Source organism: Hylobates moloch, unplaced genomic scaffold (assembly GCF_009828535.3).
Source record: "Hylobates moloch isolate HMO894 unplaced genomic scaffold, HMol_V3 SCAFFOLD_7, whole genome shotgun sequence".
In the NCBI taxonomy this organism is placed as follows: domain Eukaryota; kingdom Metazoa; phylum Chordata; class Mammalia; order Primates; family Hylobatidae; genus Hylobates; species Hylobates moloch.
The window spans coordinates 108,686,792-108,711,517 of NW_026652282.1; positions in this window are offsets into that span (position 1 = coordinate 108,686,792).

Consider the following 24,726-nt stretch of genomic DNA (forward strand, 5'->3'; position numbering starts at 1 on the left):
GATAGATAGATAGATAGATAGATAGATAGATAGATAGATAGATAGATAGATAGATATAGATGCTCAGTAATAAATGACTTAGATAATTAGTTGGGAGTCTGGAAAGAGTAAGACTGAAAGATCTGCATAAGGAGGTCCAGAAAAGCAGCAATGTGGCTGGACCTATAAAAACAGAAAAAAGAGAGAAGCTCCTTGTATCATATATTAATACCCTCAAGAGAACATATACACTAGAAAAAGCACTAAACAACCATGTAGACAAAATGACTAGGTTAGATAAAGTAAGCTAGCCTGCAGCATCAGCCGCCTTTGTGCTGGAAACATGGATGTAGTAATAGAGTAGCACAATGGCAGTGATGGAGGTTAAGCAAGTGTTCAACATCATGAGCTTCCATTCTTCAAAGATGATCTAACAAATGCCACTGTGTAATGTTCAACCTATAATTAAAAGAAAACACTGCTGAGCCTTAATACAGCACTATCCCTCACAGAGACTTAACAGCTACTTTGTGTTAAGTTGATTATGTTGGACCCTCCTCCACCCTGGAAAGGCATGTGATTCATCTTGATTGGAAGTGACATGTATTATGGGTATAGTGGTTTGATTTTCCTGCCTGAAGATTTTTAGCAACACCATTATCTGAGGGCTTGCACGATATTTGTTACCCTGATATGCAATTCCCCCATAACCTCACTGTAGACCAAAGGGCCATCTTTACACCAAAGGAGATTTGGGAGTGGACCCATTACCATAGGATCTACTAGCCGTATCTCATAATGCATAACTTAGAAGCTGTTAGAGAATTATGACCTTATAAATGTGAGATCAAAGTATAAGCTTATAGATGATGCTTTCCAGGGTACTATATGCACTCTAAAGCAATAAATGTAATACAGTGCTGTGCCACAAGTAGTTAGAATTATGTTATATGGGTTTGGGAACCAAGATGTGGAAGTTAGAGTAGCTTATCTTAATTAGCACTCCAATGACCGACTAGGCGAGTTTGTGTTTCCCATACCCGAATCTCTGGCTTCTACAGATGTAGAGGTTCTAGCTCTCACAGGAAGAATATTTTACCGGAAGAAACAGGGAAAGTATCTATGAGGAGCATAAAATCCCTGACAGTAAAAGGTGATATAATAGAGGTAACAATAATAAAAAAATGTTAGAAACAAAAATATAAAATACCTGAAGTTAAAAATTTTACTAGATAGACTTAAGTGAGGAATAAATTCGACAGAATGAGTGTGAATTTGAAAATATATCACCAGAAATAATACAATCTAAAGGAGAGACATGTTAAAATATCCAAATTACCCAAGTGAGTGACAGATTTAATGCAGTCCTTTACAAAATACCAATTCATTCTTCACAAAAATGGAAGAAAAAAAAAGAATCCTAGAATTTATACAGAATGACAAAAGTCCTCAAGTAGCCGAAGCATCCTGAAAAAAATGAATTAAGTTGAAGGTATCGCACAACCTGACTTCAAAATATACTACAAAACTCTAGTAACTAAAACACCATGTTACTGGCATCAAAATAGTCACACAGACCAAGAGAACAGGATACAGAGCCCAGAAATAAGCCCATGCACTGTTTTAGTACATTTTCAGGCTGCTGATAAACACATACCTGATACTGGGAAGAAAAAGAGGTTTTAATGGACTTACAGTTCCATGTGGCTGAGGAGGCTTCACAATCATGGCAGAAGGTGAGGAAAGAGCAAGTCACGTCTTACATGGATGGCAACAGGCAAAGAAAGAGTTTGTGCAGGGAAATTCCCCCTTATAAAACCATCAGATCTCATGAGACTTATTCACTATCATAAGAATGGCATGGAAAAGACCTGCTTCCATAATTCAGTCACCTCCCACCCTTATCTCCCACAACACATGGGAGTTCAAGAAGAGATTTGGGTAGGGACACAGCCAAACTACATCATGCACCTAAAACCGACTGGTTTTTGACAAAGTGCCAAGAACACACTTTGGCGAAAAGACAGTCTCTTCAAAGAATGTTGTTGGGATAATTGGATATTCACATACAGAAGAATGGAACTAGATCCCTCCCTCTCATCATGTACAAAAATCAAGTCAAAATGGGTTAAAAAGTTAAATTTAAAACCTGAAACAATGACACTACTAACAGAAACCATAATGGAAATGTTTTAGGACATTGAGCTGAACAAATGTATTTAAAATAAGACCTCAAAAGGACAGGCAACAAAACCAAAAATAGACAAATGAGATTTTATCAAACTAAAAACTTTTGCACAGTAAAGGAAACAATAAAGAGAGTGAAGAGAAAACCTACAAAATAAGAGTAGATATTTGTAAAATATATATCTGACAAAGGATTAATAATCACAGTATTAATAATATTTAAAAACTCAACAGCAAATAAAACCCACAAAAACCAAAAGACATTAATAGATATTTCTCAAAAGAAGACACAGAGGTGACCAACAGGTATATGAGAAAATGCCTAACATCGCTAATCATCAGGGAAATGCAAATCAAACCCACAATTAGATACCACCTCACTCATGTTAGAATGGTTATTATCAAAAAGGCAAGAGAAAATAAATGTTTGTGGGAATTTAAAGAAAAGTGACATGCATGCACTGTTGATGGGATTGTAAATTAGTATGGCCATTATGGACAATAGTATGCGGGTTCCTAAAAAAATTAAAAATAGAACCACCTACCATATGATCCACTAATCTGACTTCTGGATTTATATGTAAAAAATGAAATTAGCATGTCAAACAGATATCTACACTACCATCTTTATTGGAACACTATTCACAATAGTCAAGATATAGAATCAACCTAAGTGTCCAATAACCAATTTATGAATAAAGAAAATGTGGTATACATACACAATGGAATACTATGCAGCTATAAAAAATAATACAATCCTGTCATTTGGGACAACTTGGATGAACCTGTAGGACATAATATTAGGTAAAATAAGCCAGACCAGAAAAACAAATACTGTATGATCTCGCTTATGTATGGAATTAAAAAAGAGTTGACATAGAAACAGAGAGTAGAATAGTGATTACTACAGACTAGAAAATGGAGGGAGAGGGGAGGATAATGAAGGTTTGGCAATGGGCCCAAAGTTACAATTAGATGGGAGGAATAAGTTCTGGTATTCTATTGTACAGTAGGGTGACAATGGTTAAGAGTATGGTATTGTATATTACATAATAGCTAGAAAAGAGGCTATGGAAAGCTCTCACCACAGACACAATAAACGCATGAGGTGATGGATATGATGAATACCCAAATTTGATAATTATGCAGCATATATATATATATATATCAGAACATCAAATTGTAACCCATAAATGTACAATAACAATGTGTCAATTTAAAAATACATAAATAACAAATAAACAATTATTGCTTTAGGGACACAATAAATAAAGGAGAGAGAGATAAACTGATTGAAGAAATTGACAGAGCCTCAGAAAACTATAGGACAATATACAATGTCTAAATTACTTGTAATTGGTATCTCAGAATGAGAAGAAAAGGAAATAAGCAAAATAATTACTTGAAAAAATGGCTTACATTTTCCAAATTTTAATTTAAAAATAAACTTAGAGATTAAAGAAGATCAGACAAGTCAAGCAGGATAAATACAATGAAAAATATCTCTAGGCACATCATAGTCAAATTACTTTGAAATGATAAGAAAATCATGAAAGCAAACAAAGAATAAATAGCACATTACATTAAAAAATATTGAATCTAATGACCACTGCCATCTCATATGAAACAATGTGGGCCAGATGTAATGTAAACTTACATCTATGTTGAAATCTAAACACAGGTGTTTATAGCAACTTTATTCATAATTGCCAAAACTTGGAAGCAATCGAAATGTCTTTCAGTAAGTGAATAGTTAAATAAACTATGGTACATACAGACAATGGAACATTATTCAGTGCTAAAAGTACATTTGCTATCGAACAAAGAAAAAATATAGAGGAATACTGAATTCATATTTCTCAGTCAAATAAGTTAATCTGAGAATTCTATATACTATGTGATTCCAGCTAAATGACAGTCTGAAAAAGGCTAAGGAGACAGTAAAATGATCAGTAGTTGCCAGGGAATTAGGGAGAGGGAGGGATTCTTAGGTAGAGCACTGAGGCTGTTGGGGCAGTGAAACATTTGTCATTCTACAGCTAAAGCCATTGAATGTACAACGCCAAGAGTGAACTCTAATGTAAGCTGGGTGTTGGGTGATGATATGTTAATGTAGTTTCACTGATTGTAATAAATGTATAATTCCGGTGGGGGATGTGCAAAATGAGGGGGGTAGTTGGTATGTGGGATCAGTGGTATATGGTAAAAAATAAATAAAAATATATACAAAATAGATATATTTTCAAATGAAAGAAAAATTAAAATCATAAGATCCCAGCACAGCTGGACTATTTAAAAAATATTCGGGATAAAACAAAATGATACCAAATGAGAATTCAGATCTTCTGGAAAGAAAAGAATGCATCACAAATCTTAAATATCTTGCTAAATATAAGAGAGTATGTTAACAGAGACATAGACCAATGGAACAGAATTGGGATTCCAGATATAATACCACACACATCTACAATTAGTTCATCTTTGATAAAGCTAACAAAATTATGTAATGGGGAAAGGACTTCTTATTCAATAAATGGTGCTGGGATAACTGGCTAGCCACATGTAGAAAATTGAAACTGGGCCCTCTTTTTACATCATATACAAAAATCAACTTAAGATGGATTAACCACTTAAATATGACACTCGAAACTGTAACAAACCTGCACGTTGGGCACATGTACCCTAAATCTTAAAGTATAATAATAATAAAATTTTTAAAAAACCTAGAAGATAACCTAGGAAATACAATTCTGGACATAGAAACTGCCAAAGATTTTATGATAAGGACACCAAAAGTAATTGCAACAAAAGCAAAAATTGACAAATAGGATCTAATTAAAGAGCTTCTGCACAGCAAAATAAACTTTTATATCAACAGAGTAAACAGACAACACACAGAACGGGAGACAACATTTGTGAACTATGCATCTGACAAAGGTCTAATATCCAGCATCTATAAGGAACTTACACAAATTTACGAGCATCAAATAAGCCCTTTAAAAGGTGGGGAAAAGACATGAATAGATGCTTCAAAAGAAGACATACATGTGGCTTATAAGCATATGGAATAAAAGCTCAGTATCACTAATCATTAGAAAAATGCAAATCAAAACCATAATGACATACTATATAACACCAGTCAGAATGGCTACTATCAAAATGTCAGAAAATAATAGATGTTGGAAAGGTTGCAGAGAAAAGGGAACACATATATACTGTTGGTGGCAGTATAAATTAGTACAACCATTGTGGAAAGCAGTGTGACAATTCTTCAAAGTGCTACAAACAAAACTACCATTCAATCTAGCAATCCCATTACTGAGTATATACCCAAAGAAATATAAATCATTCTACCATAAAGACACACGCACATGTATGTTCACTGCAGCAGTATTCACTTTAGCAAAGACATGGAACAACAACCTAAATGCTCATCAATGGTAGACTGGATAAAGAAACTGTGGTACATATGCACCATGGAATACTATGCAGCCATAAAAAAGTCAGATCATGTCCTTTGCAGAAAGATGGATCGAGCTGCATGTCATTATCCTCAGCAAATTAATGCAGGAACAGAAAAGCAAATACTGCATGTTCTGACTAATAAGTGGGGGCTAAATAATGAGAACACATGGACACAAAAAAGGGAACAATAGACACTTGGGCCTACTTGGGGGTGGAAGGTGGGAGGAGGGTGAAGATCAGGAAAAGTAACTATTGGGTACTAAATTTAGTACCCTAATGACAAAATAATCTGTAAACCAAACCACTGTGACATGAATTTTCCTTTAGAACAAACCTGCACATGTATCCCTGAAGCTAAAATAAAAGTTAAAAAAAGAGAGTATGTTTTCTCTTAATTTATTTTATTTATTTCTTTCTTTTTTTAAGAGGCAGGGTCTCACTTCATCACTCAGACTAGAGTGCAGTGGTGTGATCATAGCTCACTGCAGCCTCAAACTACCAGGCTCAAGCAATCCTCCTGCCTTAGCCTCACAAGTAGCTGGGACTACAGGTGCATTTTTTTTTTATACCAAAAAAAAAAAAAGCTTTAAACAAAAGGAATTTTTCTCATTGTAATCTTTCTATTTCAGATTTTGATATCCACCAGAAACAACATTTAATTTTTTTTTGTTATTTTTTTAACCAATCTCTTCACAAAATTCTGACTCATTTTACCAATTGTGGTATTGTGGTTCTAAAACTTAATAAAACTTCAAGTGAATCAAATATTTTAGGTAATGATTAGAAAATGCTGCAATTGACACAAAAGATTCCAACATATTTACAACTGCTCTTGGTGCAGCAGATCTTGTTATACCATTGGCTTTCTCTCAGTATATAAAATATCTAATTTTAGAATTCTGTGAAGTCATTGCAAGAAAGTAAATGTGTAGTTAATTTTTTAAAAAGATGAGGTCAGGCATGGTGGTTCACACCTGTAATCCCAATGCTTTGGTAAGCTAAGGCAGAAAAGTTGCTTCAAGCCAGGAGTTCAAGACAAGCCTTGTCAACAAGGAAAGACCCTGTGTCTACAAAAATGAAAAAAATATATAAATATGAAGCATACATGGGAATTCTTTTTTAAAGTTCTGTTTTACTTTTATTTAACGCATAATAATTCTGCATATTTATGGGAAATAGTTTGATGTCTTGAGATATATATATATCTATATATATCTCTATATATATAGATAGAAGATATCTCTATCTATCTAATCTATCTATCTATCTATCTATCTATCTATCTATCTATCTATCTATATAGTGTAATGATCAAATCAGGGTAATTAGTATAGGCATCACCTCAAAATGTGTCATTAATTTTTGGTGAGAACATTCAAAATTCTCTCCTAGCTATTTTGAAGTAAACAATATTGTTGGCTATCATCACCTTATTTTGCAATAGAACATCAGAACATTTTTTATATTTAACTCTAACTTTGTACCTGTTGGCCAACCTCTCCCCATCTTCTCTTTTGCCTATTTTTAATCAGATTATTTGTGGGTTTTTTGCTATTGACTTGTTTGAGTTCCTTATATATTCTGATATTAATCCTTTGTCAGATTCAGTTTGCAACTGTTGATTATTTCCTTAGATTTACAAAAGCTTTTTAGTTTGATGTAATCCATTTATGTATTTTTGCTTTTGTTGACTGTGCTTTGCAGGTCTCATTCAAAAAATTCTTGAGGAATCCAAGATGGTCAATTAGAAGTAGCTGGAACTCCATGAAGAGGAATGAAAAGGGGCGAGTGAATTCAGCACCTTCAACTGAAATATCCAGGTTCTCACATTGGAACTGATTAGGCAAACAACTCAACCCACGGAGAAAGAAGTAAAGCATGGGGCATGTGATGGCCCACCTGGGAGTAGCATGGAGCCAAAGGAATCTCCACCCACAGCCAAGGGAAACAATGAGTGATTGTGTGACCCCACCCAGGAAACCATACTTTTCCCATAGATCTTTGCAATCCATGGATCAGGAAATCCTCTCAGGAGCCCATGACACCATGGCCTTGGGTCTGATACACAGAGCTGTGTGGAGTCTCAGCAGAGCAGTCACTCAGGCACATACAGAGACCAAGGAGTTTTACATACTCTGGCTCTGAGATCCTCGGCAAGACAGGAAATCTGTCTGTAAATATCCCTAGGAAAGAGGCTAAATCCAGGGAGCCAAGCAGCATTATCCTGTGGGTGCCACTTCCATAGCACCTCACAAGCTAAGATCCACTGGCTTGGAATCCCAGCTAGCCAATGGCAGAGGGTTGGATTCCACCTGAGATGAGTCCAAGTTCCTATAGAATAGGGGCAGCCATCATCTCTGTGGTTTGGTTGACTCAGCTGCTCCGGCCTGCTGGGTTTGGAGAAAGCAGGTGGTATGGATGAGGATGGGTCCTGAACAACACAGCACACCTGCTCCATGAAAAAGCAGCCAGGCAGCTTCTTTGGGTGGTTCTCTGATCCAATTCCTCTTGACTGGTTAAGACCTCCCAATGGAGGTCTTCAGCCACCTCATACAGGTGTGTATTGGCTGGCAACAGGTCAGTACCCCCCTGGGATGGAGTTTCCAGAGGAAGGAGCTGCCAGCCATCTGTGCTCTTTTGCAGCCTTCACTGGTAAATACCTCCTGGTATAGGAGAAACTGACAAATGGGGTCTGGAGCAGACACCCAGCAAACCACAGCAGGGCTATGGTAGAGTGGCCTGACTGTTAAAAGAAAAATAAACAAATAGAAAACCATAACAAGAGCATCAACAAAAAGACCCCAAAGAAACCTCATTCAAAGGTCGGCAACCTCAAAGATCAAAGGTATATAAGGTCACAAAGATGAGAAAGGGTCAATGCAAAGACACTAAAAACTCAAAAAGCCAGAGTGCCTCTTCTCCATTAAATGACTGAAACACCTCTCCAGAAGGGCACAGAACTGGGCTGAGGCAGAGATGGCTGAACTGATAGAAGTAGGCTTCAGAATGTAGGTAATAATCAGATTCACTGAGCTAAAGGAGCATGTTTTAACCAAATGCAAAGAAGCTAAGAATCATGATACAACAAACAGGAGATGATAGCCAGAATAGCCAGTTTAGAAAGGAACATAATCAATCTTATGGAGCTGAAAAACCTAAGCACTTTACAATGCAATAACAAGTATCAATAGCAGAATAGACCAAGTGGAGGAAAGAATCCCAGAGCTTAAAGTCTGTCTTTCTGAAAAAAGACAGGCAAACAAAGAATGGAGGAAAAAGAACAAAAAGTAATGAACAAAACCTCTGAGAAATATGGGATTATGTAAAGAGACCAAAACTATGACTGACTGCAGTACCTGAAAAAGATGGGGAGAATAAAACCAAGTTGGAAAACATACTTCAGGATATCATCTAGACGAACTTCCCCAGCTTAGCAAGACAGGCCAAAATTCTCATTTAGGAAATGCAGAGAACCCTAGTAATATACTCCCTGAGAAGATGGGCCCTAAGACATATAATCATCAGATTCTTTAAGGTTGAAATGAAAGAAAAAATATTAAGGGCTGCCAGAGAGAAAGGCCAGGTCACCTACAAAGGGAAAGTCATCAGACTAACAGTGAATCTCTCAATGGAAACCCTACAAGCCAGATATTTCACATTCTTGAAGAAAAGAATTTCCAACCCAGAATTTTATATCCAGCCAAACTAAGCTTCATAAGTGAAGGAGAAATGAGATCCTTTTCAGACAAGCAAATGATGAAGGAATTCATCATAGCAGGCATGCCTTACAAGAACTCCTGATGGAAGCACTAAATATAGAAAGAAAAAATCATTATCAGCCACTACAAAAACATACTGAAGTATGCAGACCAGGGACACTATGAAGCAACTACACAAACAAGTCTGCAAAATACCCAGTTAGCATCATGATGGTAGGATCAAATTTACCCATAACAACACTAACCTTAATTGTAAATGAGCTAAATGCCCCAATTGAAAGACACAGAATGGCAAGCTGGATAAAGTCAAGACCCATCAGAATGCTGTCTGCAAGAGAACCATTTCACATGCAATGACACAAATAGGCTCAAAATAAACAGATGGAGGAAAATCTACCAAGCAAATGGAAAACAGGAAAAAAGCAGGGGTGGCAATCCTAGATTCTGAAAAAACAGACTTTAAACTAACAATGATCAAAAAAGACAAAGAGGGGCATACATAATGGTAAAGGTTTCAATTCAACAAGAAGAGCTAATTATCCTTACTGTATATGCACCCAAAACAAGAGCACCCAGATTCATAAAGCAAGTGCTTAGAGACCTACAAAAAACTTAGACTCCAACACAATAATAGTGGGAGACTTTAAGACCTCACTTAACGATATTAGGCAGATCAGTGAGACAAAAAATTAACAAAGATATTCAGGACCTGAACTAAGCTCTGGATCAAGCGGACCTGATAGATATCTACAGAACTCTACACTCAAAAACAACAGAATATACATTCTTCTCATCACCCCCTGGCACTTACTTAAAAATTGATTACATAATCAGAAGTAAAACATGCCTCAGCAAATACAAAAGAACTGAAATCATAAAAAACAGTCTCTCAAAACACAACACAACGAAATTAAAACTCAAGATTTAAAAATTCACTCAAAACCGCACAATGACATGGAAATTCAACAACCTGCTCCTAAATGACTCTGGAGTAAATTCTGAAATTAAGGCAGAAACTAAGGTCCTTGAAACTAATGTAAACACAGAGACAACATATAAGAATCTCTGGAATGCAGCTAAAGCAGTGTCAAGAGGGAAATTTATAGCCCTAAATGCTAACATCAAATAGCTGGAAATATCTCAAGTCGACAACCTAACATACCAACTAGAAGAACTAGAGAACCAAGAGCAAACAAATTCCAAAGCTAGCAGAAGACAAGAAATATCCAAGATCAAAGCTGAACCAAAGGAGATAGAGACATGAAAAACCCTTGGAAAAATAAATGAATCCAGAAGTTGTTTTTTTTTAAATAGTAATAACATGGATAGACCTCTAGCTAGACTAATAAAGAAGAAAAGAGAAGAATCAAGTAAATACAATCAGAAATAACCAAGGGAATATCACCACTGACCCCACAGAAATACAAACAACCTTCAGAGAATACTATAAATGCCTTTATGCCAATAAACCAGAAAATATAGAAGAAATGAATAAATTCCTGGACACATACACTTTCCCAAGACTGACCCAGTAAGAAACTGAATCTCTGAATAGACCAATAACAAGTTCTGAAATTGAGGCAGTAATAAATAAACTACCAGTCAATAGAAGCCCAGGACTAGACAGATTCATTGCTGAATTCTACCAGAGGTACAAAGAACAACAGGCACCATTTCTATTGAAACTCTTCCCAAAAAATTGAAAAGTAGGGACTCCTCCCTAACGTATTCTATAAAACCAGCACCATCTTGGTACCAAAACCTGACAGAGATATGCCAAGAAGGAAAACTTCCAGCCAATATCCTTGATGAACACTAATGCAAAAATCCTCAATACAATAATGGCAATCTAAATCCAGCAGCACATCAAAAAGCTTATCCACTATGATCAAGTTGGCTTCATCCCTGGGATGCAAGGTTGGTTCAACATATGCAAATCAATAAATGTAAATCATTACATAAACAGAACTAAAGACACAAACCACATGATTATTTCAATAAATGCAAAATAAGCCTTTGGTAAAATTCAACATCCCTTCATGTTAAAAACTCTCAATAAACTAGTTATTGAAGGAACAAACCTCAAAATAATAAGAGCCATTTATGACAAACTTCCAGCCAATGTCATAGTGAGTGGGCAAACCTGGAAGCATTCTGCTTGAAAACCAGCACAAGGCAAGAATGCCCTCTCTCACCACTCCTATTCAACACAGTATTGGAAGTTCTGGCTGGGACAATCAGACAAGAGAAATAAATAATGGGTATTCAAATAGGAAGACAGGATGTCAAATTATCTTTGTTTGCCAATGACATGATCCTATATCTGGAAAACCCCATCATCTAGTGCAAAAGCTGAGAAGCGACCTCACCAAAGTCTCAGGATATAAAATGAACACACAAAAATCACTAGCATTCCTATACACCAATAACAGGCAAGCAGAGAGGCAAATCATGAATGGACTCCCATTCACAATTGCTACAAGAAGAATAAAATACCTAGGAATACAGCAAAGAAGGGAAGTGAAGGCTCTCTTCAAGAAGAACTACAAAACAATGCTCAAAGAAATCAGAGGACATAAACAAATAAGGAAACATTCCATGCTTATGGATAGAAAGAATCAAAATCATGAAAATGGCTATACTGCCCAAAGTAATTTATAGATTCAATGCTATCCCCATTAAACTACCATAGACATTCTTCACAGAATTAGAAAAAACTATTTTAAAATTCATATGGAACCAAAAAAGAGCCTGAATAACCAAGACAATCCTAAGCAAAAAGAACAAAGACTCCAAATATATACAAAGTAAATAACCAAAACAGGTTATGGTACAAGAACAGACACATAGAACAATGAACAGAATAGACAAAATATCTGATCTTTTATAAACTTGAAAAAAACAAGCAATGGGGAAAAGAGTCCCTATTTAATAAATGGTGCTGGGAAAACTGGCTACCCATATGCAGAAAACTGAAACTGGACCCTTTCCTTACACCTTATAAAGAAAATTAACTCAAGATGGATTAAAGACTTAAATGTAAAACCCCAAACCATAAAATCCCTAGAAGAAAATCTAGGGAATACCATTCAGAACATAGGCATGGGCAAAGACTTCATGATGAAAACACCAAAAGCAATTGCAACAAAAGCAAAAATTGACAAATGGGATCTAATTAAACTAAAGAGCTTCTGTTCAGCAAAAGAAACTATCATCAGAGTGAAAAGATAACCTACAGAATGGGAGAAAATTTTTGCAATGGAGTCATTTGCTAAAGGTCTAATATCCAGATCTACAAGGAACTTAAATAAATTTACAAGAAAAAAACAAGAAACCTCATTAAAAAGTGGGCAAAGGACATGATCAGATACTTCTCAAAAGAAGACACTCATGTGGCCAACAAAGATATAATAAAAAGCTCAACATCATTGATCATTAGAGAAATGAAAATCAAAACCACAATGAGATATCATTTCACCCCAGTCAGAATGGTGATTGTTAAAAAGTCAAGAAACAACAGATGCTGGTGAGGTTGTGGAGAAACAGGAATGTTTTTACACTGTTAGTGGGAGTGTAAATTTGTTTATCCATTGTGGAAGACAGTGTGGTGATTTTTAAAAACCTAGAGACAGAAATACCATTTGACCCAGCAATCCCGTTACCAGGTATATGCCCAAAGGAATAGAAATTATTCTATTATAAAGATACATGCATGCACATACTGTATGGAACTATACATATTCATTGCAGCTCTATTCACAATAGCAAAGACATGGAATCGACCTAAATGTCCATCAATGATAGAATCGATAAAGAAAATGTGGTACATATACATCATAGAATAGTATGCAGCCATAAAATGAAACAAGATCATGTCCTATGCAGGGACATGGATCGAGTTGCAAGCCAGTACCCTCAGCAAATTAATGCAGGAACAGCAAACCAACCACTGCATGTTCTCACTTATAAGTGGGAGCTGAATGGTGAGAATACATGGACACATTATGGGGAACAACACACACACTGGGGCCTGTTGGAGGGTTGGTGGTGGGAGGAGAGAGAGCATCAGGAAGAATAGCTAATAGATGCTGGGCTTAATACCTAGGTGACTGGATGATCTGTGCAGCACACCACCATGGCACACATTTACCTATGTTGCAAACCTGCACATTCTGCACATGTGCCACTGAAGTTAAAATAAAAGTAGCAGAAAAAAAAATTATTGCCCAGACCTATGTCCAGAAACATTTCCCTTATGTTTTAGTCTAGTAGTTTTATCATTTCAAGGTCCTTGGTTGATGATACAATCTCATTACTTTTTTATGGTCTGATCAGTTTTCCATTTCTTTATGGTTCAATATTGGTAGGTTGCATGTGTTTAAAAACATTCATATTTATAGGTTATTCAATTTGTTGGTGTATAATTGTTTATAGTAGTCTCTTATTATCATTTGTATTTCTGTTATTCCAGTTGTAATGTCTCCTTTTAATTTATGATTGTATTTATTTGAATTTCTCTCTGTATTTTTAGTCTAGCTAAGGGTTTGTTGATTTTCCTTACCTCTTCAAAAAATAGTCTTAGTTTTGTTGATCTTTTCTATTGTTTTTCTATCTCTATCTCTTTTATTTCTTCTCTGACATTTATTACTTCCTATTTCTGCTAACTTTGGACTTGTTTGCTTTTGTTTGCTAATTCCCTGTACTGTAACATTAGGTCGTTTATTTGAGATATTTCTACTATTATTTTGATAGATGTTTATTGCTGTAAACTTCTCTCTTAAAACTGTTTTTGCTGTATCTCATAGTTTTTTATGTTGTGTTTTCAATTTTATTTCAAGAAACCTCTTAATATGATTTTTTTATTTCTTTCTTGACCCATTTATTTAATTTACATGTTATTTGTACATTTTTCAAAGTTCTACTTTTTATTCATTTCTAGTTCTATTCCATTGTGATCAGAAAACATACTTGATATAATTTTGATTTTTAACATTTGTTGAGACTTATTTTGCGTCCAAACATATGACTTATCCTAGAATATATTCCTTGTGTTTTTTAAAAGAATGTATATTCATTCACTGTGAGATGGGATGTTCTATAAATGTCAGTTAAGCCCATTAGGTGTAGAGTATGGTTTAACTCTCATGTTTCTTTGTTGATTTTCTGCTTGGATGATCTATCTGTGCAGTGCTGAAGGTGGGGTGTTGAAGTCCTTAACTATTATTGTATTGTAGTCCAACATTCCATTTAGATTTATTAATATTCACTTTATATATTTATGTGTTCTTATGTTGGATGCATATCTATCCATCATTATGTCCTTTTGCTTCATTGACCCTTTTACATTATATAATATCCCTTTGTCTCTTTTAGCCAGTTTTATTTTAGTTTACACTCTATTTTATGTAATATAAGTATAGTTCTGCTGGTTTTTGCATTGCACTTGCATGAGCTATATTTTTCCATGCCTTCACTTTCAATCTATGCATGTCCTTACAAGTGAAGTGAGTTCCTCTTAGGCAATATACAGTTGGGTCTTGTTTTTTGTTTTTTTTTTTAAATAAATTAATTCACTCTGTCTTTTTATTAAATAATTTAATACATTTACTTTCAAGTTAATTATTGACAGGCAATGGCCTACTATGGACATTTTGTTACTTATTTTTTAATTGTTCTGTAGATTATTTCTTCCTTTCTTTTTCTCCTACAGATTTCTTTTGTGGTTAACTAATCATCTCTGGTGGTATACTTTGATTCACTGATTTTCATTTTTAGTGCATCTATTGTGAGTTTTTGCTTTGTCATTACCATGAGCCTTACGAAAAATATTTTATAGTTATAACAAGTGACTTTAAGCTGATAAGAACTTAACGCTGATTGCAAAAAAATATATAAAACACAAAAGCAATTTAACTCCATTCTTTCCAATATTTTAAATTTTTCCTGTCACAATTTACATTTTTATATGGGATATCTTTTACTAAATTATATTAATTATTTTGATAGTTTTGTTTTAGTTTTATAATAATGATATAAGTTATTTATAGACCATATCTATAGTATTAAAGTAATGATCATGTTAGCATTATTTTTGTTTTTCAGTTTCAAGTACAATCTTAAAAGAAAATTAAAAATAATTTTATTTATAATAGCACTGAAAGAAACAAAACATAGAAATAAACTTTACCAACACGGCAAAAGATGTGTACACTGAAAACTACAAAATATTGCTGAAAGAAATTTTTAAAATAAAAATGGAAAGCTAAGGCAATTAAAACAGCATTATGTAATCATAAGGAAAGATATAAACCAACAGGATAGATTAGAGAGCCTAGATATAATTCCGCACATGATCAATTGATTTTCAACAAGGATTTCAAAATCATTTAATGGGGAAAGAACAATCTTTTAAAAAATGGTATGGAGACAGCTAAATACACATATACAAAAGAATGAAATTGGACTCAATCTTATACCATATAAAAAAAAAACTCAGTAAGTAAGTATCAGAGACTCAAACTTAAGTGTTAACACTCTAAGACTCTTAGAAAAAAATATAGAGGAAGACTCCATAACATTGTCTCCAGCAATGATTTATTAAATATGACACCAAACATACAGGCAACAAAATAAATGTAGATTAACTGGACTTCATTAAAATTAAAAATTTTATATTTTTTATTTTGTATGTAAATATCCAGTTTATCAAACACCATTTGTGAAGAGATTGTACTTTCCCAATTGAGTTGTCTTGGCATCCTTGCCAAAGATTATTTGACCATAAACATGAAGATTTACTTCTGAATTATTTGGTTTATTCCATTAGTCTATATGTCTGTACTTATACATATAACACACTTTTTAAGTTACCGTGGGTTTGTAATATCTTTTAAAATCAGGCAGTGTGTGATCTTCCAGTTCATTCATTTTTTTCAAAATTGTTTTGGCTGTTTAGAGTGCCTTGAGCTTCCATACGAATATTAGAAGGCTTTTACTTTCTATTTCAGTAAAAAAAGTGCTACTCACACTTTGATAGGGAGTGTATGGAATCTGTAGATTGCTTTGGATGGTATTTACATCCTAATAATAATTCTTCCAATCCATGAACATAAGATACCTTTCCATTTATTTGTGTCTTCATTATTTTCAAAAATGATTTCTAGTTTTCAGAGTGTGTCATTCACCTCCTACTATTTTATCATTTATTTCACATGCTATTTTAAATGCAACTGTTTTCTTAATTTCTTTTTCTGATTATTTATTGTTTATGTAGAAAAGACAAACCAAGATTCTTTAACACACCCAAAAAGATCACACAAGCTCACCAGCAATGGATCCAAACCAAGAAGAAATCCCTGATTTAACTGAAAAAGAATTCAGAAGGTTAGTTATTAAGCTAATCAGGGAGGCAGCAGAGGAAGGTGAAGCCCAATGTAAGGAGATCCAAAAAATTATACAAGAAGAGAAGGGACAAATATTCAATGAAATAGATAGCATAAATAAAAAAAATCAAAGCTTCAGGAAACAATGGACGCACTTACGGAAATGCAAAATGCTCTGGAAAGTCTCAGAAATAGAATCGAACGAGCAGAAGAAAGAACTTCAGAGCTCAAAGGCAAAGTTTTTAAATTAACCCAATCCAACAAAGAAAAAAAAAGAATAAGAAAATATGAACAAAGCCTCCAAAAAGTCTGGGATCATGTTAAACTACCAAACCTAAGAATAATTGGTATTCCTGAGGAGGAAGAGAAATCTAAAAGTTTGGAAAATATATTTTGGGGAATAATTGAGGAAAACTTCCCCAGCCTTGCTAGAGACCTAGACATCCAAACGCAGGAAGTTCAAAGAACACCTGGGAAATTCACCACAAAAAGAGCATCGCGTAGGCATATTGTCATCAGGTTATCTAAAGTTAAGACGAAGGTAAGAATATTAAGAACTGTGAGGCAAAAACACCAGGTAACCTATAAATGAAAACCTATCAGATTAACAGCAAATTCCTCAGCAGAAACCTTACAAGCTAGAAGGGATCAGGGCCCTATCTTCAGCCTTCTCAAACAAAACAATTATCAGCCAAGAATTCTGTATCCAGTAAACTAAACTTCATAAATGAAGGAAAGATACAGTCTTTTTCAGACAAACAAATGCTGAGAGAATTTGCCACTACCAAGCCAGCACTACAAGAACTGCTAAAAGGAACTCTAAATCTTGAAACAAATCCTGGAAACACATCAAAACAGAACCTCTTTAAAGCATAAATCTCACACGACCTATAAAACAAAAATACAGATTAAAAAAAAGGTATACAGGCAACAAATAGCATGATGAACGGAATGGTACCTCTCATCTCAATATTAACATTGAATGTAAGTGGCCTAAATACTCCCCTTAAAAGATACAGAATTGTAGAATGGATAAGAATTCACCAGCCAACTCTGTGGCCTTCAAGAAACACATCAAACACATAAGGACTCACACAAACTTAAGGTAAAGGGATGGAAAAAGATGTTCTATGCAAATGAACACCAAAAGAGAGCAGGAGTAGCTACTCTTATAGCATACAAAACAAACTTTAAAGCAGCAGCAGTTAAAAAAGACAAAGAGGGACATAATATAATGATAAAATGTCTTGTTTAACAAGAAAATATCACAATCCTAAATATGTATGCACTTAACACTGGAGCTCCCTAATTTATAAAACAATTGCTAATAGACTTAGGAAATGAGATAGACAGAAACACAATAATAGTGGGGGGACTTCAATACTCCACTGACAGCACTAGACAGATATCAAGACAGAAAGTCAATGAAGAAACAATGTATTTAATCTATACCCTGGAAAAAATGGATTTAACAGATATTTACAGAACATTTTACCCAGCAACTGCAGAATACACATTCTATTGATCAGCACATGAAATATTCTCCAAGATAGACCATAGGATAGACCACAAAATGAGCCTCAATACATTTAAGAAAGTTGAAATTATATCAAGCAGTGTCTCAGACCACAGAGGAATAAAACTGGAAATTAATGCCTAAAAGAACCTTCAAAATCAGATTTTTTTTTCATGTTGACTTTAGATCTTGTAACTTTGCAGAATTTGTTTAGTAGTTCTAAAAGCTGTGTGTGTGTATGTGTGTGTGTGTGTGTGTGTGTGTAATTTTTAGGGGTTTCTACATACAAGAACATGGGACCAGTGGATAGAGATAACTTTACTTCTTTTCAATTTTGATTTATTTCTATTTATGCCTAATTTCTCTGGCTAAAACTATCAATACTATGCTGAATAAAAGTGGCAAGAGCATGCATTCTTGTCTTGTTTCTAATCCTGTAGAAAAGCTTTCAGTCATTAATCATTAAATATAATGTTACTTGTGGGATTTTCATTATACTCTTAACCTCATAGAGATTGTTTCTTTCTATTCCCAATTTGATGAGTGTTTTTATCATGAAGGGTGTTAACCCTTCTCAAATGCCTTTTCTGCATCAACTGAGATGATAATGTAGATTTTGTTAGGCATTTGGCTAGGTGGTGTATTACACTGATTTATTTTTGTATGGTACACCATTATGAAATTTTGAGAGTAAATACCACTTAGTTATGATGTATAATCCTCTTAATGTGCTAAGGTTTGCTAGTATTTTGTTGAGGAATTTTGCATAAATATTCATCGGGGTATTGGACTGTAGTTTTCTGTTTTTTACAATGTTTTTGTCTGGATTTGGTATTAGGGTAATTCAGACCTCATGGAACAACCTTAGAAATGCTCTGTACTCTTCAAATTGTTGAATGCATTTTAGGATAATAGGTATCAATTCTTCTTTAAATCTACGGTAGAACTTTTCAGTGAAGCCATCTGGTGTCCCAGGGCTTTGTTTTGTAAAGTAGCTTTTGATTACTGAGATAATCTCCTTACTAGTTACCCATCTGTTCATTTTGTATTCTTCACGATTGCCTCTTAGTGGGTTGTGGGTTTCAAATAATTTATCCATTTTTTCTGAGCTACCCAATTTGTTGGCATACAATTGTTTATAATCATTTATAATGTCATTGCTTTCATTTCTGATTTTAGTTATTTGAGTCTTCTCTCTTTTCTTAGTTAATCTAGCTAAGAGTTTGTCATTTTTGTTATTTTCAAAAACTCGACTCTTTGTTTCATTGATTTTTTCTAGTTTTTTCTTTTCTCTATTTTATTTATCTCTGTTCTCATCTTTATTATGTCCTTCCTTCTGCTAACTTTAGGTTTCATTTGTCCTTTGTTTAGTTCCTTGAGGTGTAAAGTTAGGTTTTTAATATCAGATCTTTCTTGTTTTTAAAATTATGCATCTTTATATGGATATAAAAAATATAAACTTCACTTTTGTGACTGCTTTTATGTTTTTCCATAAACTTTGGTATGTTGTATTTAAGTTTTCATTACTCTTATTATATTTTCTAATTTATTTCGTAACTTTTTTTTTGAAGGGTTTTTTTAATTTTTATTTTATTATTATACTTTAGGTTTTAGGGATAACTTTTTCTTTGATGTATTAGTAGTTGAAGAGTGCATTGTTTACTTTCCAAATATGTATGTGGATTTTCCAGTCTGCCTTTTGCTGTTGATTTCTAGTTTCATTCCATTGCTATTGGAAAATATAACTTGTATAATTTCAATCTTTTTAAAATGTATTGAGACTTATTTTGTGGCCTAACATGTGGTCTATTCTGGAGAATATTCCATGTGTTCTACAAGATAATGTATATTCTGCTGTTGGATGGAGTCTGTATGTTTATTAGATTCTAATGGTCTATTGTTTTTGCTCAAGTCATCCATTTCCTTATTTATCTTGTCTCTGATTGTTCTGTCCATTATTAAAAGTGGGATATTGAATTTTTCTATTATTATTGTGTTGTTGTATATTTCTCCCTTCAGTTATATCAAGGTTTGTTTTATATATTATTGTGTTCTGCTGTTGGTTAATATACTTATAATTGTTCTGTGAGGGGATTTGACAAGTTTATGAAAAGAGGAATTAAAAGATAAAAACAAAATATATAACATTTATTTACAAACATAAGCTCCAAGTTCAAGACACTTTTGTAAGCAATGATATCAGCCATTTAGTACATCCCTAAAGAACTAAAGGTCTTGAGAATTTAACCTTATCTGTGAAGTCTTTTTTACAATGTTAACAGATGAAAAATAGGTACCCTTTATAGGTTTTTTTAAGGTTAGAAAGCAAAAAGAAGTCAGAAGGAGCCAAATCAGAACTGTAAAGTGGATATCTAATGATTTCCCATTGAAACTTTTACAAAATTACTCTTGTTTGATGAGAGAAATCAAAAGGAGCATTGTCATGGTGGAGAAGTATTCCCTTTGAAGCTCTCCTGGGTGTTTTTCTGCCAATGCTTTGGCTAACTTTCTCAAAACACTTTCATAATAAGCAGCCAAATTGTCATTTGGCCATCCCAAAAGTTCACAAGCAAAATGCCTTGAGCACCCCCAAAAAAACACTTACCATGATTATTGTTCTTGACTATTCCATTTTTGGCTTTGACTGGATCATTTCCAAAATTTGGTAGCCATTGTTTTCATTGTGCTTTGTCTTCAGGATCACACTGGTTATGCCATGTTTCATCTTCTGTAATACTTCTTCCAAGAAATGTTTCAAGATCTTGATTCCACTTGGTTAAAATTTTTATTAAAAGCTCTGCTCTTGTCTGCAACTGATTTGTGTTCAACAATTTTGGCATACGTCAAGTGAAAAGTTTGCTCAATTCGAACTAATCAAGTATGCTGTGGAACCACTGTAGTAAATTTTTCAGTCTAGTTTTTTTATTTTCAAATTTTATTTGTGTATCTGTGTCATTTGTTAGCTCATTAAGCATCTTAACACTTATTTTAAAGTTTTCCTCACATAGCTCATAAATCTATGCTTCTGTAGGGTCAGTTACTGATATTTTATACTAATTCTTAACAGTGCACCATGTTTTCCTGTTGCTTTGTATGCGTTTTGATTTGTTTTTGTATGCTTGCTTGTTTGTTTTGTTTTTGAGATGTGATTTGTGCAGGTAAAGACCTTCACTGATCAGCCTAGTTAGAAATCCTAGGACATCTCAAGTTGGATAAGACAGACATTAGTCCTTCAGGTAGACCTTCTACTAACCACAATGTGAGATACATAGTCAATTCTTTGTTTTTACCTGAGGGAGGATCTCTAGTATGGGAGGTTTACTACTGATTATTAAACGTAAAAGAAATAAAGAAAGGGGCATGGGTAAGCACACAAAATGCCACGAATATTTCTACCATTTTTGCTGGATATTTTTTAAAATTTCACTTTGATCAAGGTGCTGTAACTTCCCAAATGATCTTGAATTCTCACAAAAGTATGCTGGCCTGTATATTGTTGCAAACTCTGTCTGTCTGTAGGAGAATGTGCACTTAAATCTTCCTAGTGTAGTCTGCCTCTTGGTGATTTAACTCTCCTCTAGACTCTTGATCAACCTCCTGTTACCATCTTGTTTCTTTTTACTATTTATTCATTTATCAATTATTTATATAAGTCATATCCCACTCAACAATAGCTCTTTTACTAAGTACTGTAATGGTTTTATCATAGATTGCTGTATTAGTTTTCTAGGGCTACCATAATAAAATACAATAGATAAAGGGGCTTAGGTAAACAGAAATTTATTTTTTCACAGTTCTGGAGCATAGAAGTCCAAGATCCAGGTCTCAGCAGGTTTGTTTTTTTCTGTGGCCTCTCTTTGGCTTTTCAGATGTCTGCCTTCTCACTCATTCCTCACATGGTCTTTCCTCCTTGCACATGCATCACTCGTGTCTCTTTATGTGTAGAAATTCTATACTTGTAAATACACCAGTCAGATTAAATTAAAGCACCCCTATCATTTAACCTTAATTAACTCTTAAAAGGTCCTATATTCAAATCTAGTCACATTCTGAGGTTTTGGGAGTTGGGACTTTAACATATAAATTTGGGTGACACAAGTCAGCCAACAATATTTAATTGGTATTACTGACTGATTCAAAAATTTAAAGATTACATGATAAAATATATTTGAGTCATTTATAGAAAAAAGCATTTATTTAACCAAATAAATGTCTTTATTTATACATATTGTTCTTGTTTATGTAATAAAAGGACTTGCTATTACTTGAAATTTTCAATTTTCTATTTGTCTTAAATTCCAAATCTAAGACAATTTTAATAGAGAATATAAGGCATGATTTTTTTCGTTCAAAATATAGGAATGACTGAATGTTTAAAAATCCAAGCAATTCTATCATTTAAATGTATGAAGAGAATACGCTGTGCGGTTAGTGATATACTAATTGCTAATTACTTTTAAAAACCTTTAATTAATATATTATAAGTGTGTTTAAGCTAACATGATTCATTAATAGAAGAGTGCTACAGTAAAAACACTCCCTCATTAGCCATACAAGGCTCAGCCATAAAGTGAACTCTTGAAAATATCTAAGGTATGTTGGACTTAACAGCCTAAGTGATAAATAGTTCTGTATTATATTTGATTTCTGCAATTTTTTAACATAATTGTTCAGAAGAATTGGCTAGAATAATGTGAATGTAAAACAAAAATCCAAAGCCTCAGCCTCACTGATAATTTTTTTTACTTGTGAATATTTCTAAGCAAGTAGGTCATTCTACAATGGTAATCCTTTCTTTCCACAAAATGAATATGTTAAAATTTTTACTACACTTTAAAGGCAATATTTCACTTTAATGGCATTAAAAAAAGAAATACAAAATTCTCTCTTTTATCATTTTTTGAAGAGAGTAGGCCAAACTATCACTCTGAATTTTTAGAATACAGAATAAAGTCATCTTTTGTCCATTTTTAAAAGATTTAACAGTCCACTAGAATGTCAGCCATCTATTAGATTTATTAGGTGATTTGAGAAGATAGAATATTTCATGACATCTATGAGCTTATTTCAGTAAGTCAAAGAACATTAGAGTTGTATATCACAGTAATTAGTTTAACCTTACAATTAATCCTTCACAGATATTTATGAAATTAATATCATATGTCCTTATGTGATTATGTGTGTCTGAGGGAAACCTATAACTAGAAAAAGATTACAATACAATTGAAAGGCAACCATGTGAGCAAATATGGAATGATTATCCAGTAACGTACCTTTAGTATAAATGATGTAGTCAAGTGCTGAAAAGGAGACTAAGATAATAAATGAAGTAAGATGAGGGTTATCAACTTTCTTAGAAGTAGCAATACTGAAAGTTTCCAATAGTGATTTTGAAGACATAGAATTGTTACCACGTGCACTGGAAATTATAAATGTACTAAGTTGTTCAATGGATTTTCTTGGCTATAATGGCAAGACCTTATATATTGTAAGCATTAAGGTAAAGCTGAGTCCTCTGGCTGCTTAGCTGATAAAGTCAAACAGTAGAACATATATTAATAATCAGCCACAACTCAAAAATTTTTTGGTCATTTGAGGCACTGTAAACCTTCACCAAAGCAATTTCACCTCTCCCATCTTTAGTGTAAATATTTCTAACTATAATTAATTATAGATCACAGGTTTACTCTCACTGTAACATCCTTATTTTTTTCTCCATAGAGACTGACTGTAAATAACTACTTAATCTGTGAAGTATAGTATATAGTGGATACTGTAATCAAACCCATAAATGTGGCTGCTTTGAATAAATGTGCTTTACTGCATGATGAGAAAAGCAGTAGTACTACAAAATCTGAATTGTGAGCCCAGTTTCCACTGTGCTTTAATTATCAGGCAAAAAAAAAAAAACCCAAAAATCTTGCTTACTCAGCATGAAATAACGAAAAAAGTGGTAATAATTATACTAACATGATCCATGTAGATCTACTAGCTGGATATTTCAGAGGCCAACATTAGGTATGATTTTTAATCAAAATTGCCTTCTTTGGTTCTGTGAAATATTAACTAGCAAGAAAATTTATAACTCTATCTTTTAATGTGCACTATGCAGTCCTAATCTTAGATAACTACTTTTAGATTTTACTGAAACAATAAAATACTTTGCTTTGGGGTAAAAGGGAAAATAATATGATATCACTGAATATTAAAATTCCATCATATCATTAATTCTGGTCATTACTACACTTCTCTTATCAAGTGTAATTATCTCTTCAAACCAAATAACCTACATTTTTTTAAGTTAATTAATTTCCAAAGAAGTTTTTATTTCATAAAGATTAATTTTTAAGTATATTGGAATAGAGATTTTGCCTTTGCAACAAGGACCTAAATTCATACATTTTGTGATAATGACTCAGGTGCTTAAGCTAGAACATTATTTTTTACAATAGTATTTCAAATTGGTCCATAGCATCTT